This window comes from Macrobrachium rosenbergii, chromosome 40 (genome assembly GCF_040412425.1).
Source record: "Macrobrachium rosenbergii isolate ZJJX-2024 chromosome 40, ASM4041242v1, whole genome shotgun sequence".
NCBI classification, from domain to species: domain Eukaryota; kingdom Metazoa; phylum Arthropoda; class Malacostraca; order Decapoda; family Palaemonidae; genus Macrobrachium; species Macrobrachium rosenbergii.
The window spans coordinates 9,012,272-9,021,180 of record NC_089780.1 but is presented as its reverse complement, the minus strand read 5'-3'; positions in this window follow the sequence as shown (position 1 = coordinate 9,021,180).

Genomic DNA, 8,909 nt, shown 5'->3' with positions numbered 1-8,909 from the left:
ACTTTTTCCTTTCATGTAATGTTCGCTAAGTTCGTTTACGCTTCGGTAATAAAGAAAACGAATCATAAATTTGAAGAAAAGAAACTATTACTTTCTGGGGAACCTAAACTAAACTTGCAGGGCGGAGGAAGTAATACTTATAGTTCTACCATGTGTGTGTGTGTGTGTATGTATGTGTGTCTGTTTGTGTGTGTGCTGTAAACGTAATCCATTCAACCATTTTTTTTTACCTTAGGTCGATTTGAATATTAGACTTTCCACTAATTATAGATATAAAAAAATTTATATATTTTTGGTAACTGCTGTAACTGTCGTTAAATTATTTATTAATGCTAATCGAATGGTATTCAGTGTTGGTTACAAATGCAAAAAAAAAAAATGTAACGACTTTATTTGACATTTAAAAAATATCTCTGCGTTTGAAGAAGTTTATAACTTTCAGGGTCTGTAAACTTGCATTTCTTATTCACTTGTTTTGTATTAATTTACTAGTGTCACTCACTTCCTGCCTTTGCACACACATATATATATATGTATATATATATATATATATATATATATATATATATATATACAAAACTTTAACATTCCATTAAGATACAAAAAATGCATAATTACAAATCACTCAGTTAGTGCAAAAGAATACACTACATATTACAGGGACACTCGAGTTCTCAATGTTAACAGCCAAACGGCTGGTTTGAACATTATCTCCCGGTGCCGAGAATTGTTTACAACTCATTCCAAATTCGCGTTCGTAACGATTACGTTCTTTGTGCTTTTACGTGTGTTTTGTGTTATTCCTCAACATTTGATCAATTTATTGATTAGTGTTTCGTCACCTATTCGTTATTTTGCGTAAATTCGCGTTTACGGACTGCCCAAAAGCATAAGGCTTGCTAATACTAACAGGAGAAACACGTGTCACGCAGATGGTCAGAAGACTTTGCCGGTGAGTGTTAAAATTAACCGTTTTATTTTTCATGTTTCGTATTTTCATGTTTAGCTGGTTTAAAATTTCACGGACGCGGACGAAATATGATTATTGTTGCTCGCCTGGATACGTGGACAGTGATGTGAAGAGCAACATTGGTATACTGCAATTGTAAATCAATCAATAACTAAATTTTTATCATTGGGTAGACTGGCAAAAATACGACATTATCTCCTAGTTTTTCTAGTTTATCATTTCCGCTTGTAATGTGTTATTGGTCATTATTAGTTCCTAGTCATTATTTGTTGCCAAATATCTGTTTATTTTGTTTTTATATAAACTTGAAATACAGGGATTATGCGTAGCCTAAGCTCCCCTACCTTAACCTAACCTAGGGCACTGGGTCCTAGACTGCCAAGATTTGTCTAGAGTGCCATTAGTAACAGGGTAAAAACAGGGATTCATGCTCTCTTACCTAACCTTGGGTATCAGGCCCTACCCAACTTAGCCTGACCTAGAACCCTTTAAGTTATAGTAAAGTCACAAGGATCCATAATAACCTTCCTTAACCTAATCCAAGTTACCTTTCCTGACCTTGGGTACCAGGCCCAACCCAACTTAACCTGATCTAGAGCCCTTCAAGTTATAGAGCAAATTAAAGGGATTCATATTAACCTTACCTTCCCTAGCCTAGCCTAAGTTAAGGTAACATTCCCTGCCTGGGCTGGCAAGGATTCTAAAATGAAACTTGAATGAACTGCATTGGCTTGATGTACACCCCAGCCTTCCCTATAGTTACCTAATTTCCCGAAATCCTTCAGCTTTTGTTAAAGAGTGTGGCAATGTTTTTGTGGGAATGTTCTAAACCATTAGCCCTAATCGTCGTGAAACGTGTTGAGTGTAGGCTAGATCTAGCGAAAGAGAAAAGTAAAACACGACATTTACTAAGTTTTTATTGGTCAAATAATAACTGTAGTTCATCCAACTGTTGTGATTCAGTAGTATCGCATAAATCTGTTTTAAGGAAGACGCTTCGTAAGCAACAGAAAACAAAAAAAAAAAACCTGATATGATAATGATACTTTTTTTTAGTTGTGTAAAATAATTTACTCAGTTTTTAAGTAATGTTCAACTTCGCCCCTTGAAACATTCCCATTTTGTGATCATTTGCATCAATGATTCCACAATTCTTTTAGCACCGAGGTAACTTGCGAAAGTAAGAATCGTTATACCTATTATCGCAAAATGATGGTGGCGGCCAGTAGTCAGTAAGCTACACCCCCCCAACACCCCCTCCCGTGAGGAATACGTTTTTCCTCCTAATGAAGAAGTTTGTTACCCGGCTGGGGAAACCGACAGGTACTAATTGCACCTGTGAGGTTTCCTACCTGTGATAGAAAGTGGTCGTACTCTACGCTTTGCTGCCTAGATTTCTCTGCCGAGAAACGGTTGAAGATCTTTCATGTTGACGGCTTCTGATTCCCATTCCTCGTCATTATTTGAATTTAGTCTCTCTCTCTCTCTCTCTCTCTCTCTCTCTCTCTCTCTCTCTCTCTCTCTCTCTCTCTCTCTCTCTCTCTCTCTCTCTCTCTCTCTCTCTCATGGCAAATGTTTGCATTTCGTCTGCAGTATTTAAGGGTATTTGGGCAACAGATGGAAGAAAAGTAATGTGAATGGAGGTACAGTAAAAGGAATGAAAGGGGTTCAGCTAGGGGCCTAAGTAATGCCTACAGTGTACCGCGTGAGGTACACTGACGGCACTCTGCCCTCGTAAGGGGTGATAATTCAGTTATTTCAGTAAAAGCAAACCATTTGGAAGTGAGAAAGAGGCAATAGGTGTAAAACGGTCGATTTTACATATGACCATAGACCTTACGTCATAATTTCATTACACCCCAACCACAAACTTTCACTTTTAAGGACCCTTAAAATAATAAAAAAGTACTTTATTATACGTGATAAACTATCGATTCTTTCCACTTCATAAAAACCCGTAAAAAAAAAATAATAAAAATCTTTTTGAAGAGAGTGACCTCGCCTCATTCAGTGGCCAGGAAGCCGTTGTCGGCGAACCTGTTAATGGGGTAATAACTGTCGAGCGTAAGTAAGTGTAATGTCTCGTTAACATGCCTTTAACCGGTTTTCACTTTCCATTACGCTTGGAATGTCCAGTAAAGGTCGTGGTGTTAGGAGCATTGTAGGATGCTGGTGGGGTCCTACGCTTGTAGGGTCCTCAGAATTCCCCTGGGGACCTCTTGAAAGATCCCCAGTGATCCATCAGTGTCTTGTGGTCTCAGGTTTTGGTTTTAGTTATTATTTATTTTTCAAATTCTTTTATTTTTTTACTTGTGTTTCGTCATTATTTTTTTTTTATTCTTTTAGTTCTAATTCGTTTCACTTTCTAAATTATGCTAATTTATGACTCTCGTATCTCTTAATGTTTCTTCTTCTTTGTTAAGAAGCATTGTAATATTTCAAAAATGATTTTTCATATTTTTAGTTTTAATTTTCAAATGTTGCTGTTATTTACAATCATGTTTCTCCACATTTCTGTTTTTTATAAATAAAATACGGGTATAAATTTAAAACTGATGTATAAATAATTTTGTTAAATACAAGTAACTAAAATGATTTAGATGACTTACAAATCCAGTTAGGTTGAGTTCACTGATAAAGGTGTTTTTGGGATAATTGCCCAACCAACTTGAATGTAAGGAAATCATTTGTATTCAGGTTACCTGACGCTTTTAATATACGCGTTCAAACTGGTTTTTATTCAAAGTCTCTCTCTCTCTCTCTCTCTCTCTCTCTCTCTCTCTCTCTCTCTCTCTCTCTCTCTCTCTCTCTCTCTCTCTCTCTCTCTCTCTCTCTGATCTAGTTCTCTAATACAAAGTGATGAGCTCACTCTTCCAAATGTCAGGGTTGATTCAAACAGGTGTTCATTATGAAAGTATAGGATGATTACATATTTAGGATGATTACATATTTAGGATTTCGTAAGGATTATGATGATAATATTGACGAATAGCCGTGAGGAGGAAAACTTAATAAAGTAGGTTATTGAATAAACAGTACTTGTTCTTTTAATGTATTTTGAGCAGTGAGCTCGTGTTAAGCTATTAGTTATTTCTTGTAAAATTAATACTTACATTGACTGAGCTAGTGCATATTCCCTAAGATTCAGAATCATACAAAAGAATCATAACACAAACATTTTGTCATGGAATTCCCAATCAGACAGGCTATAGACAGATGACAAATAAATGGGGTGGGAGGGGGTTTGCCATTAGCAGGTATGATAATGAACTTCACCAAAAGACTTAGAGAATCTCAAAGAGGTGTGTTGTCCCCTCGCCTGAAGATGACACAGGCTATTGTGAGCTAACTAAAAACGCCTTTTAGAATTTGTTTAATCAGGAAGAGATTTTTCTGTTGATGACAGAGCCTCCGTTTTTTTCGTATGACACCTGAATGGGATAATGGAGTTTTACCCATATTCGGGGTTCCGCTGTAACAGGACCACCACAGTTCAACGAAACTGGGACCAGGTGATGCTTGAGCCTTCCTTCTTCGCCCTCTTAGGAATTCATGATGTTTCGAGATTAAGTGTTTTTTTTTTTCGTATTAAGGAACTAGACTTTGGGCTTGGGCTTATTCACATGGAATCTTGACCTTTGTATGTGTGTGTGTGTGTGTGAGAGAGAGAGAGAGAGAGAGAAACGCCTCCCATTTTTGAATTGGGATCATAATGCTTTCGCCAGTTTGCATGCAAACTATGTTAATGGAGAAAGTAGGGCAAAGAGGAAACCTTTTGATGTTAAAGCACGAGGAAGCACATGAAAAGAGAGAGAGAGAGAGAGAGAGAGTGAGAAGTTCTGAAGTCGATTCTTGGGATCTGGTTATCAAAGATCACCAAGACTCCCAGCCTCTAGGTGATGTCAATAGTGGCCTCTGGCATCAATTTTCAATGACTTTAATTGACGTAGGTCCCGATAACTCAAACAATTAATAAAATGCAGTAACTTATAGAACATCTCACAACAATAAGAGTAGCAACAGACTACTGAGCAATTCTGGAGTTACCTGAAAGAATAAGAAGCTTTTTTCCCCATTTTTCAAAGATGATGTCCTAAATGTCATATGATTTCTAAGTTTACTCAGTATGAAGAGGCCAACTAATCAAGGTAATTGTATTTAGCAATATACAACATACATACTACTGCGGACTTTATTATTTTCCCAATAAGAATAGTGGTGATCAGTGGTCCAAGATTAAGTTTACGGTACAAGTGGTCGAAAATGAGTATAATTTCCTTGTTTCTTGAACAGACCTGATACTTTTCCCAGTGAAAATGTTTCATAAGAATATATTAAAACTATATTGTCCTTTAAAGGTTCTGCTTTCATTACAAACTGTTCAGAAGACGTAGGGCATTTTTCTGTAAAAAAGAAAAAATTTGGATTAAACGGAAAGTGACCAACCAAGCGAGGAGGAGGACACCTGGTGTGTGCGTTCAGCGTTTTAGTTTTAGGCCTTCTGCCTATTTCCTTTCATCCGCAGATGGAAGGCTTATCGAACGATCCAGCGGGCCCCTGGAGAGAGAGAGAGAGAGAGAGAGAGAGAGAGAGAGAGAGAGAGAGAGAGAGAGAGAGGTGGCAAAAATGCCTTTTAGGAAAAAGGTCAGTTTATAGGAAAAATTTCTTGCTTTAAGAAAAAAATTACCAGTGCCAATATTATGCTTGCTTTAAAAATTAGTATGTGCCAGGTAAGCCTTTTGGAGAAAAATTTCAGTGGTGTGTGAAGGAGAAAAAGAGAGAGAGAGAGAGAGAGAGAGAGAGAGAGAGAGTGTTTTTCCCTTATTTGTAAACCTAATCCCACAGCCCTCTGTCCCAAGCAAAACCGTTTACCTGAGTTTACTGCCTCATTTGCTTTCATTTTTTTTTTTGACCTTCCCCTTCTCCTCTCCCTTCTCCCCCTACCCTTTAGGCTCCCCTGCCCCCTCCACCACCCTTTGCTTCGTATACCCTTGAAAGCCTTCCCCTAACCCACCTTACCTGGCCGTGTTTATCCGTTATCCCCTTAATGCTCATTTCCAAACACCTTTCGTAGACCACCTGTTAGCTTATCTCTGAGTTTTCTCGTCTCGTGAATTTTTCTGAAGACAGGATGCAATAACATTATATTCATTCATTACCTTCATAATGATTTTAGTATAATGTAATTTGTTTATCACACTCTTTTATTGTCTTGCTTTTCATTATATATTTTTGTTTACTTTTCTTTGTTGAGTGAGAGTGTCATTGGCATTTTTCTATTCCTGAGGATTATAATGATTTTAGTATAATGTAATTTGATAATTACACTCTTTTACTGTCTTGCTTTTCATTATACATTTTGTCTTTTACTTTTCTATGACGAGTGAACATATTTCGTTGAAGTTTTTCTGTTCCTGAAGAGTATAATGATTTCAGTATAATGTAATTCATTTATCACACTTTTACTGTCTTGCTTTTCATAATACATTTTGTCTTTTACTATTCTTTGATGAGTGAACATATTTCACTGACGTTTTTAAAGTCCTGAAGAGTTTATAAATAGGATTTAATAAAGTCGTTTCCTTTAATTGAATTAAAACCCATTTTCATGTTGTTTGTTCTAACTATTATCGAATCCAGTTCCATTTAGAACATTGATTTCCTTTCCTCAGGTTCGGTCTTAGGTTTACTTAAATAATTGACTTTAGAAGATAAACTTCTTCCCCAGTTTGTATAGTATTCATATTCCTCATTTTGAGGCCTAAGTTTTACCCAAATAATTGATTTAAAATGATAAACCTTTTCCTTCAGTCCGTAGTATTTATGTACATAAATCCTTCCTCTCTGTTGTGATAGGATTATACCCCTTTACATTTTCCTAAGGTTCCCTAAAACTGTTTCTTCGTCTTTATTCACAAAGAACATCATTTTCACAGTTTGCACTCAAGCACTCTCTCTCTCTCTCTCTCTCTCTCTCTCTCTCTCTCTCTCTCTCTCTCTCTCTCTCTTCGTGATTACGTGTTTCTATCTGGTGCATTCGTTGAAAAATAAATGATCTTACTCTCCCACATTACGAAACATAATTGTTCCCATTACACAATGTATTGAGAGTGGCCAACTCTCGCTAGTTACGTAAAAGCACGGAATAAGTTTTCATCATATTTATCTATGCATGTTTGTCTGTTCCCAGTTTCATCACATTTATCTACGCATGTTTGTAAGTTTCCAGTTTCGTCACAGTGATCTATGCATGTTTGTTTGTTTTCTAAAACACAAAACCAGTTTGAAGAATTTTTAAAGCCTTATATGCGACCGGAAATATTAAGTCAAAAGCCACAATAGTGTATATAAGCGATTGTGTTTTTTTGGAAATACAATCTCTCATATACATTAATGTGGCTTTTACTTATTAATAGTTTTTTTTTCCTTACACATTTTATTAAAATAGCCAGATATTAATAGTTAAATGAAAGCACGGGATAGATTAGTTATATCAGTCGCATTTATCTATGCAAATCCGTCTGCCTCCTAATACACAAAACCAGTTTGAACATTTTTTTTCAAGCTTTTATTGAGACTGACTTTAAAGTTCAGCATTTTCATTAAGAAGAGGCTCTCTTACCTAAAGGGTCCAAGCCACCCCCCAGCCCCTCCCTCCATTAAGCCGTGGATCACGCCCGCCCACACCTCACGCCCGCCCACGCCTCCTCTTGATGGTTTAATTGCACGCCGTTGTTGAGAAGAAGCGTTTTGCTAATGACCCTCGCATTGACTCGGGTATGGCTCCAGCCCCCGGGTGGAGGTAGGGGTATAGTCCATGGTGACTCTTAACGGCTGTTCGCTCCCTGGGGTCGGCTGGGAAAATTGTGCCCTGGGGGAAGGGCAAAGGGGAAGAGAGAGAGAGAGAGAGAGAGAGAGAGAGAGAGGGAGAGAGAAGAGAGAGAGAGAGAGAGAGAGAGAGAGAGAGAGAGAGAGAGAGAGAGAGAGAGAGAGACTGATATAATGATCGCAAGGACGTATCTTGCAAGGAGGAGGAGGAGGAGAGAGAGAGAGAGAGAGAGAGAGAGAGAGAGAGAGAGAGACTGATATAATGATCGCAAGGACGTACCCATCTTGCGACACTTGAAGGAAAGTAAGAGGAGGAGGAGAGAGAGAGAGAGAGAGAGACTGATATAATGATCGCAAGGACGTACCCATCTTACGACACCTGAAGGAAAGGAGGAGAGAGAGAAGAGAGAGAGAGAGACTGATATAATGATCACCTCTTGAAGGAAGGAAAGTAGGAGGAGGAGAGAGAGAGAGAGAGAGAGAGAGAGAGAGAGAGAGAGAGAGACTGATATAATGATCGAAGGACGTACCCATCTTGACACTTGGGAAAGTAGGAGGAGGAGGAGGAGGAGAGAGAGAGAGAGAGAAGAGAGAGAGAATGATATAATGATCACAAGGACGTACCCATCTTACGACACCTGAAGGAAAGGAGGAGTGATTATAGGAGAGAGAGAGAGAGAGAGAGAGAGAGAGAGAGAGAAGAACGATGGATAAGGGAGGGAGATAAATTTATTATGGGAGGTAAATTAGGAAGAACGTTGGGAATATATGCTTAGATAGAATTGATTTCAGGAGAAACGCTGGTAATAAAATTGATGGTTTCAGGAGAAACGTTGGGAATAAATGTTTTTAGTTAAACATTTCTGATTTCAAAAATGTTTAACTAAATGGGAAATGATGCATAGTTAACATTTTTTTTTTCAGGAGAAACATTAGGAATGAATGCTTAGTTAAAATTTTTGATTTCAGGAAAAACACTGGGAATGAATGCCTAGTTAAAATTTTAATTTCAGGAGAAACATTAGGAATGAATGCTTAGTTCAAAATTTTTATTTCAAGAGAAACGCTGGGAATAAATGCTCGGTTAAAACTGTCGACTTCAGGAAGAACT